At 43.6% G+C, this 10,553-nt stretch overlaps 1 long non-coding RNA gene across 1 annotated transcript; it reads right to left on the minus strand.

The window, feature by feature from the left end:
- Positions 1 to 483: 483 nt before the first annotated feature.
- On the minus strand, positions 484 to 2,982 carry LOC134405099 (uncharacterized). Its single transcript, XR_010025925.1, has 2 exons — positions 2,755 to 2,982; positions 484 to 706 (listed from the first exon to the last, which is right to left on the minus strand). It is a non-coding gene; the product is annotated as an uncharacterized LOC134405099 (long non-coding RNA).
- Between the last annotated feature and the right edge of the window lie 7,571 nt (positions 2,983 to 10,553).

Consider the following 10,553-nt stretch of genomic DNA (forward strand, 5'->3'; position numbering starts at 1 on the left):
AATTTATATACCGCCCCCATAGCAGAAGCTCTCTTTTAGTGTGGAAGGGATGTTTTTTCATGTACAGCTGTCATTTCTGTATGTATTTATTACTGCTGCTCCATAAGGGAAGTTCTCTAGATGGATCACAATCAAACATAACATTAAATTACAGTATAAATCTAAAACAATTAAAAACACAGGATTTGAAACAGAGGGGGCCAGGTTAAAAAAAGAGAAGTAAGTTATTTAAAAGGCTGAGGTAGGTAAAAAGGTCTTCGCTTGATACTGAAAAGACCGTAGAGATATTGCCAGGTGAGCCTCTCTGGGGAGGCTGTTCCATAACTGGATACCAACCACCGAAAAGGCCCTCTCCCTAGCAGTCACCCACCTCATTTGACAGGGGCATGCAGAACAGGGCTTCTGAAGGAGATCCTAAGGTTCAGGCAGGTACGTATGGGAGAAGGCAACATTAGAAAATGAACAAACAAGCAAGCACAGGAAAAGAAGGTGGCAGTTTTACCATTTGCCCAGCACTGGCATTACATCTGCTTTGTACACATTTGGTGTGTTGGAAGAAAAATCTGAATGCCCCAGAATCCACTTTTGCAACCCAAGTGGTTGAGGTTTCATTTTATTGCTTAAAGGGTTCTTTGCAATGTTCTTGCACAGCAACATCCATTTCAGTGGGTCTCATTCAGGAGAGCTCAGATTGTGCTCCAGATCTCTAGAAACGGAGACAAACTTTAACATAAAATACAAGAAAACAGAAAGTGTTCTGAAAGTTCTTAGTGGCCAGTTTTTAGCAGCTGAAACAAAACATCACCTTTTTCTCATCACAGAATATATCAGTGGTGCTATGTCCATATAACCAAGTCTGAGTTTTACTTTGCTTTTAACTTCATAAATTTCCTATATTTAAACAAACCCATTTAGTCACATTTTCTTTTACCCAAGAAGAACCAATGGTCTTGAAATGTGAAAACTGATTCGACCACACAAACTAATAAGGCACCAAGATTTTAGCAGATACTATAAAATGGAAAATTAGATGGAAAATTGCCTTAAGCCTCTGTAAATTGAAATTACTCTCTTAATAGCAAAAATAGCCCTTATATAGCAACAAACAATGTTATGATCTGCATTTAACTGGCAGTTTTCATATGGCCAAGGGTAGTTATTCATCCTGCTCTACTGGCCTGGCCAGCTTTTAACAACACGATGTCCTGCATATTTTCACATTGTTGTAAAACAAAACAAAATGTTCTGTAGATTTATTTGATTCCTGTTGAAAAATATTTTTACTGCCTCCTAACCTGCGCAAACTGCAAATTATCCTTAATATAATTTTCTTGGTTCCCCATCCACTTATTAATCAGGAAGCCAATTAGAGATGGTTGGTATACTCTGATTTGAAAGAGTGAAAGCAACATATGTTGACAGTTAATTTGGATATTTTTTGTTAACAAGCATTCAGTTTTCTTCAATGAAATAATATTTGATTATGCTCTAGAAATAAAAACAACAACAAAAGAAAACCATGAGCTATTAAATTGCAGCAGGTTGGGGAAATGCCAGTACATTAATCACTCTGGGAGCAATAATGTAGATCATTTGGTATTTAACATTCTAACATTTCTGTTGGTGATTTTCCATTTTGCCCATTTTTATGCAGTATTACCAGTATTTGATTTAGAGCTTTTCAAATGTGTGTCATTGCAATTCTTTAATGCATTTTGAGTTTCCACAGGCCACACTGTGCTGAAGACTCGTTCAGGAGCAAATGTGACCTATCCTAGCTACTTGTGTATCTGTTGTGATTTCACACACTTCTAGCTTTATGGCTATTTAAATAATATAATTGAATTCCTTAAACAGGTAAAATTAATATGCAGCAGGAGGGCAGAGCTTCAGGCCTGGGGGCCAAATTCAGCTTTCTTGGGGTCCCATGCAGGCTTTCTGGGGTTCACCAGAAGGCCACGCCCCATCCCCCTTCCTCCGCCAGATTGAAATGTCTCCCCTAAGGCTTTGTCCATGGCAGCAACAGCTTTAAGCTAAAATAGGCTGGTATCCAAATATCTACCCATTTTGCATTTCACCCCGCCCACCCCCAGAGCTTCTTCAAAATGGAGTTCGGCTCTTGAGCTGAAAGAGGTTCGACACTCCTGGTCTATATTGAAGCCATTATAAACTATTCATTTTCCAACACTCTCCTTTGGCCTAACTCTTTCATGCCTAAGCATGCAACAGAGGTGAGCATAGCTGTTTCCACAGTCAAGAACCATACAGAAATTACTTTTATAGGGGTAACTGATATGACATAAAGAAGATACAATTCCATTGGTGAAATACAAAACTCATTTCTGTGAAAAGGTATTTTTTGGTTAGAAAATCTCTAATACTTTGTTTCTGACTTATAGAGATACTTTAAGCAATGCCAGTTCATTATGCACTAGGAGACAAACAGTGACATGTCACTGGGGGGTTGGGGAGAGGAAGGAGAGTCACATTGAGGAGGTGCCTCAACAATGGTCTCATTAACAGAGAACATGCTTTGCCTGTGAAAGGTTCTAGGTACAATTCCTACCTGGAGAATCTCAGGTGGTAAGTTGGGAAAAGACCTCTGCCTGAGAGCCTGGAAATCTACATCCATAAGAATAGGCAATAGGGGGCATGGTAACTGCTGTACAAACAGTTCCTTATCACTAGCAATGCGATATCCCACAATAATTTTAAATAGTGCATTATCTCAGATCTTTGTTAAAGCGAAATTACCAGGCGAAGGCACAGCAGACGTCCTGAAGATTGACAGTGTCATGTAAAGATCTTGCAAACTTCCATGAATGGCCAGTCGTGTGTGTGACATAAATCACTCATGTAGAGAAGCTCTTGGCATATATGGTCAGCAACCTACTTAGAAGTTTAGTCCTTTCATATTGTCAAAAACAGGTTTAATTCTCTAGAATGTAAAATGGTGACTGTCGAGTTGATGTAATCCTCTTAATGAAGCCACCAGTAAAACAAGAAAAAGAGAGGAACAATGTTATATATGGTTGCAATTGCATCCAAGCTTAAATAAACAAATAAACAAGTACAACAGAAGATGAAGCCCACTGTGCAAAACATATTTAATTACAAACTGCTTTCCAAATCTCCCAATGCAGTTTGTTTTAAATTGAACAATTTTAATTTGCTGTTTTTAATCTTCTTTCTTTTTACTCCCCTTGGGAATACAAGTGCCTGGGTGTGGTAATGTAGGGTGGCCATATGGAAAGGAGGACAGGGCTCCTGTATCTTTAACAGTTGCATAGAAAAGGAAATTTCAGCAGGTGTCATTTGTATATATGGAGCACCTGGTGAAATTCCCTCTTCATCACAACAGTTAAAGCTGCTGCTATACTACAGTGACCAGATTTAAAAGAGGGCAGGGCACCTGCAGCTTTAACTGTTGTGATGAAGAGGAAATTTCACCAGGGGCTGCATGCATACAAATGACACCTGCTGAAATTCCCTTTTCAATACAACTGTTAAAGATACAGGAGCCCTGTCCTCCTTTCCATAGGGTCACCCTAGGTAATGGGCTGGATGAGGGCCAATAAACTTCAATTCATTCAAGACAAGACAGAGGTACTCTTAGTGAAGGATTCATCTGCCTGGCATCCTAGTCCAGGCTAGGACTGGTTTCTTTTAAAGAAACTGGAACTTCTCCCTATCTCAGGGAGGCATTTACAACACCCAGGACCCAGATGGACACCCTCTCCCTCTGCCACAAGGTGACCACAAGTGGTCAGCCAGACCTGACTCAAGCTCCTTGTCCATAGTCAGGAACGTATCATCCATTCTTTCTACTATCAAAGATCTTACTCAATAAATAGCAATACCCAGCAACATCATATATATATATATATATATATATATATATATATATATATATATATATATATATATTCGATTGGTGGCTTGGTCTTGTAGAGACGACAGCTGCAGTGGAGGCTGCAGCGTCCAGGCCAGAGTGGCGAACTGGCAGATGGCCAGGAGTGCCCCACGCCCCATAATTTAATAGGAGCCTCCCACCTGATCAACAATTGATTTACACGAGGTGCAAAGAATGATACTGGGAGGAGCAGGGCCGGTGCCGGACTACTTTGCACCCTAGGCAAGGCATACACACACCCCCAAAATTGCCAACTTCGATTCAGCTGTTCAAGAACAGTTTCTGAACTATTATATTTTCCTTTTATTACGTTTTTTTCTTAAAACAGCTAATTTGTATAAAACTGTGACCCTTAAAGGTCAGTACTGTGCCCCTCTGAGGTCTGCACCCTTGGCGGCTGCCTAGTTGGCCTAATGGTGGCACCAGCCCTGGGGAGGAGCCAAGGTGGAGGAGAAACAGCCCCAGCAGCCCCGGAACATTGGTGGTAGCGGGAGGAAAAGCAGGACCCCTGGGAGCCGCTAACGCCACCTCCTCCTCCTCCTCCTCCTCCAGAACCAGCAGCCTTGATACTGCCCCTCCCTGCTCTTTCGCCACTCAGCAACAGAGGCTGATAGCACTCTTCAAATACTTGAAAGGTTGTCGCACAGAGGAGGGCCAGGATCTCTTCTCGATCCTCCCAGAGTGCAGGACACGGAATAACGGGCTCAAGTTGAAGGAAGCCAGATTCCGGCTGGACATCAGGAAAAACTTCCTGACTGTTAGAGCAGTACGACAGTGGAACCAGCTACCTAGGGAGGTTGTGGTCTCTCCCACACTAGAGGCATTCAAGAGGCAACTGGACAGCCATCTGTTAAGGACACTTTAGGGTGGATTCCTGCATTGAGCAGGGGGTTGGACTCGATGGCCTTGTAGGCCCCTTCCAACTCTGCTATTCTATGATCTGTTTTTAACAGGCCAGTGGACGCAGTTCACAGTAGCTTGTCTCCAGAAAGCCCTTTTTGGTTTGTTTTTCTAAGGACGTCTTCCCTCCTCTCCTGACTACCGGCAGCAAAACTGCTTTTTCCTGCTGCCTACAGAATTATGTGGGGAGTGGATGTAACAACAATAGGAACATGGGCAAGTATTTTGCAATACACAAAATGTGGTCGAGACACACATTAGTTAGTCATCTTGAAAAGTTATAAACTGCAATAGTAATAGCCCTTGCTATAAGATGCATTAAGGAAGAAATTTAAGCGCAGCAACTGTATCACACTTGCCCGCCAGATGGCACCACAACTATGCCAAATTATAACTAAAATAACATTCATTTTTTGGAAGACAAAGGGGTCATGGGTGGACCAAGAACATTATTTAACTCATTCCTTTACAACTGCATCAATCAGATAGACATAAAGACAGCACACGGAGGCCTTCTGGGGCCTTTTCACAAAATTGTTTTCTTTAGGTGGTGGAGGTGGTATTTGTGCATTATACATGCAGCCCCTTATTTGTTGTGTGTGGTCCAGGAATCTCTCTTCAAAGGCAGAGCTTCTTTTTCAGGGATATCATCCCATTTCTGAGCACTGAACGCTCAATCCTTGGTACATCTAGACAGCCCTTCCTATGGAATGGGGTTACGTGAGTGTTGCAGGCACATACTGGACACTGTGCAGGACATGAAGGCTGGCAAGCAACACATACTTGAGGGTGAGCACGCCCCCCAATCCCCACCCTTCTGTTGGGCCACTCTAGCGGGAAACACCCCCAACTACCCTGAAAAAGACACAAGACACAACCCCAGAAATGCCCCGCCATTTTAAGACTCCATTCTTCATGTTTTCTTATTCAAGTTCATGTGAAGGGCTGAGGCCCATATCCACCTGGACTCAAAAAAGAGGACAAGAGATTTTACTATTATTGGCTTTGAATTAGAACTTGTGGGATTATTGGCTAAAAGGTTCAAGCTAACAGGGGCGTGCAGTTCGTGATCAGCTAGTGAAATGTTCAGGGTTTATCACAGCTTTAACTTTCAAGAAAGTGACAAATATACTATGAAGTAAAGTTTCTAAAAAGGCTGGACAGGGTAACTTCTTAATAAATATATATATATATATATATATATATATATATATATATATATATATACGCAAGCACTCAGAATATATCATACTCTTGTGCTGATCCCATTCATTCTTTCGTTCTTCCACTGCACCTGAGGGCAACAAGCTAGTTTACAGTAGGGCTGTGCTCCGCTCCGTTTCAGGGCAGAGCCGAAGCGAAGCCGGGGCGGGGCAAAGCACCGCGAAGCGGACTGCCCGTTTGTGGATCGATCCACTTGTTGTGAAGCTCCGCCCGCCATTTTGGAAGTTTTTCCCCATAAGATTGCATTGCACAAAATGAGCGCGTATAACTTTTTTGTTTTTCAAGCTGCAACCCTGAAACTTACTCTGCTTAGAGAGTGATGATTGGGGGGTCATTTGTGTCGACTTTCAGAAGTTTTCATCGTGCGGTTTGCTTGCTATTAATTTTTATAGAATGGCTAAAACGGGAGGGGGGAAGCGCTTTTTTCCCACCTTGATGATTGACAGATTCAGCGCCCTGATGTGAAGCATCCTCCAATCCCAATGTTGGAGGGGGGGGGGGAATAAGCAAAACAGGATACTTAGTAACTTAGGATACTAGTTAGTAACTTTGATTTCTTTGTCTTTCGATCAAACTTTTTTCAGTGTTTTGAAGCAGTAGCCCCAGTAAACTCACACACACAACCTTAAATCATATACTAAGTAAAATAACAGATAGGCAACACACCACTGCAAGGTACCCACCATAACCTTGGGGAACAACTGAATAGATGTGGTGCAAGAGGATGATGTCCATATGGCATGTGGACGTGCCCAGTGCACACTGCCCTGCCTTGGGGGTCATCAGAACCCTTGAAAAAGTAGCCAGTGGAAAAGCCAATGAGTTGCACGAGTTGAAGTGTGATGTGGCTTCTCAAAGGCAGGTACCTAGACAGGACCAGGCGAATGAGTCCACTTTCCTCTTGCTGGTAATAAAGTCAGACAAAGCCTTTTTTAAAAAAATTCTTGTTGTTGTGATTACTAGATTCAGCAACACTACTGCTTTTAATTCCACCCCTCCTGTGTTTATTTGTTTATTAAATTTATACCAGCCCATAGCCAAAGCTCTCCTGGCTTTCCCTCTTCAGTGAAGTCAGGCAGGCTTTCACTGTGGTTTAAGTTCTTATTATTGTTGTGATTATTATTAATATTAGTACTGTTATTATTATTATTATTGTTTAATAATGGCTGTGGTCACAGTGCAGTCAATCAACTCTGAAGCAAGGAAGACAAAGGTTTACTCTTATCCTCCTAGCCCCCTATTAGTTATGGGATGCAAAAGGCATCTCTCTGTGCTGTTCCCACCTCACAGGGCTGGTTTGCATTACTGGCTTTGAATGGCCTGGAAATTGGAAACAATCCTTGGCCACTTATTTGTGCCCCCAGAAATGTCTGCTGCATGCCTGCCTTCCCGCCTCTGCCTGGGTGTTGTCGTTGTGGGGTATTGGGATCTGCTGGGACTTACTTTCCCATAGATCTATGGCATAGTCGTACATCGTGTGCGTGTAGCACCTCTCTGCCTGCCTCTCTGCCCTGCTGGTGCCTAGATGTAGATGGGCTGTGTGGGTCAACCCCACAAGCCTCTTGCATGCTTGCTCCCAGTGCTTCAGGGGCATAGCCGCCGCCTGCTACCTCTCCTCTTCTGTGCCCGCCTTACAGGGCTGGTTTGTGTGTGTCTTACTTTGACTCAGGGCATTAGTCCTTCCTTCCTCATGATGAAAAGGCAGCTGCATTGTGCTCACCCTGTTTAGCATTTCTTGAAGTTCCATGTGTGTGCATTTTTGAAGTGTTTAACCTAAGATGAAGATTCTTATTTAGATATATCTTTAAAAATTCCCCAAAAATTAGGGGATGCTCGGATTTGCTTCAAACTTGGCATGAATGTGGATACATTTCTAAGGTCTCATGGTGCCAGTTTTGTCTGTTTCTAACTTGAAAAGTGATGGAGATGTTTAAAGGTTTGTTAATTGGGGTTAGGGTTGAGGCTTAAAACATTATTAATTCCCTAAAAATCAGGGCATGCTCGGATTTCCTTCAAACTCAGCATGAATAAGGATCAAGGAGGAAGCTGTGATGGTGCCCATTTTCAAATTTCTAACTGGAAAAATGACAGATAATAACTGCATTTCTGAGAATGGGGGGGATATTAGAAATATTCCCAAAAAATCAGGGGATGCTCGGATTTCCTTCAAACTTGGCATGAATGTGGATACTTTTCGAAGGTCTCATGGTGACAATTTTGATGTTTCTAACTTGAAAACTAAAAAAGTTATAGGCATTTGACATTTTCAATGCAAGTCTATGGGGGAAAACACGGAGCTCCAATCCGGATCCGGAGCCCTGCAGCGGAGCGGATCAACGCAGGGTGGAGTGGACCCGATCCATAAGTAGCGGATTGGGATCCAGAGAGGATCAAGGGTCCATGCACAGCCCTAGTTTACAGGGTGCCAGGCAGGCCGTGGGGGGCACAGAGCTCTGTCCCCTAAAACCTCACTGCCGTTCCCCAGCCTCTGCTGCAGCCTAAGGCAATGGGTTGGGCAGGCCCCATTGTATTCAGGCTTCTTAGATTGTTCTCTAGGGTCATGGCAGCTGAGAGCCATGAGTATGCAATCCCTCAGAAATGGTGTTTCTCTTTGTCCTGAAGAAATTAGGTGAAATGTTCCCCACGTTCTTTCCCCAGAAATGGGGTACAGAATTTTGGGAGGCTATTTGCACACAGCTCTAAAACAAACAAAATACTTATATATTTATTTATTTAAATTGTAATCAAAAAGTGATCAGTCCCCTAACAACTGATGCCTAAACAGCTGTTATATAAAATCAATTAATACAACAAACAAGCAAAAGATGACAGGGAAACAGACATCTAGATTTAAAAGTGCAGACAAAGCCATTCATCTGGATTTGCTAGTTCACAGATAAACTTATTTTCCGATGTCAGCAGGGTCAGAAGTGACAGCTGCCCATTGAAATCAACGAAAAAATTCAAAATGTTACTTAGCTGTAACTCCACCATCCAAACCCCCAAAAGGTAGCGGCAAAGAGCCAAGTTCCTGCTTAGTCAGTATGCTTGACCCAACTTTCCCAAGTTGGTCTGGCACGGTGCCTCTCCAAAGGATCCCAACATGTCCATGTTGGTTGGGTGGACATGTACAGGCATGAGTCCTTGTACATGTATGCACAAGCACAGGCAATAAGACTCCTGTGAGGATTCCAGCTCCCATGGAGTCAGCTGTCTGAAGGAACAATTTTGCCGCACGAGCAGCCCCTGCCCTCCTGGGCTAGACATTATCCGGACTATTCATGAATTTAGTCTTGGAGGGGGAGGGGAATGGAGGCGTCCAGGAGGGGCTGGTTTTTCCAAGACATCCCTGAACCTGAACAAACAGGTGTAAGGTGGGAGAGCAGCTCCTTCGTTCAGTGGTAGATCTACATGTGAAACACACATACACACCCGCCGAGACGATAAACAACTTTACTGAAACACGTTTGTAAGCTACCTTTTACTAGGTCAACCACCTTTTGTTGAAACACAGCACACACCTGTTCCAGATAATAAAAATTGCCATTTGGAAGGAGCTGCAGCTGGAAGTGAGACCAAGGACAGCCCTGCAGGGAAGTTCACATGGAATACTTCAGGCCAGGCTCTGAATGGTTTGCAGCAACGGAATGGTGCATTGTTGTCCAGAGGTATGAGCAGTCTACTCTTAATATTGGAGGTCAGAGGTGAGGCCAATTTGGATTCCACCACCACCCCCTCCAAAAATCCTCTCCGGTTTCTTCAACTCAAGACATCCTCCCAAGCCAAATCCAGGACTAACTTGCATACAGAAACCTCATATTCCATTGACTTGCATGCAGACAGGATGCATTTCTAAGCGTTTAAAAAGCACATAAAAATCTAGTCCAGGGACAGGCAAGATGGACCCCTCCAGATGTTCTGGGCCTTCTCCCATAAGCCCCTTCAACATGACCAGCCATCAAGGATCATGGGCAGCAGATTGCCTACCTTTGGCTAGTCTAACAAGCAGCAGCTGGTCAGGGCTTCCTTGATTTAATTGGACTACTGCCTGGTGAACTGTGTTGCCTTCCCGTTTTTTCCCAACAAGCCACTGGAGAATGAAGAGGAAACTCTGTGATCCAATGCAAAATTCTCTACTTGCACCCTCTCTCACCAATGGGGAGAAACTAGCTTGTGCCAAGCTTCACTCTCATTGGAGTTCAAATCTCCTTGCAACCTTTACAGAAACTAAACCTCAGGCCTTCGTGCGTGTGAAGTGACAGGCTCAGCCGCTGTACATGCCCCTGGGAGCTGGGGCTGGAATCTCTCTTCCTTCAGCCACTACGCTTCTGGGGGAACCCTGCTTGAGCCCAAGTAGCCTCCTGACCTCTGTGCCTGGCTTCGCCCTTCCTGTTGTGATTGGTCACCACCCCTTCCTGCCTCTAAGCAGCCTCTCCTTCTTGCACAGCTTGCAAAGTCCATTCCTTACGGTGTCCCTGACTGTTCTTGCACCCCCCTAATATTTCTGCTACCTGTA

Source organism: Elgaria multicarinata, chromosome 10, assembly GCF_023053635.1.
Source record: "Elgaria multicarinata webbii isolate HBS135686 ecotype San Diego chromosome 10, rElgMul1.1.pri, whole genome shotgun sequence".
NCBI lineage: Eukaryota > Metazoa > Chordata > Lepidosauria > Squamata > Anguidae > Elgaria > Elgaria multicarinata.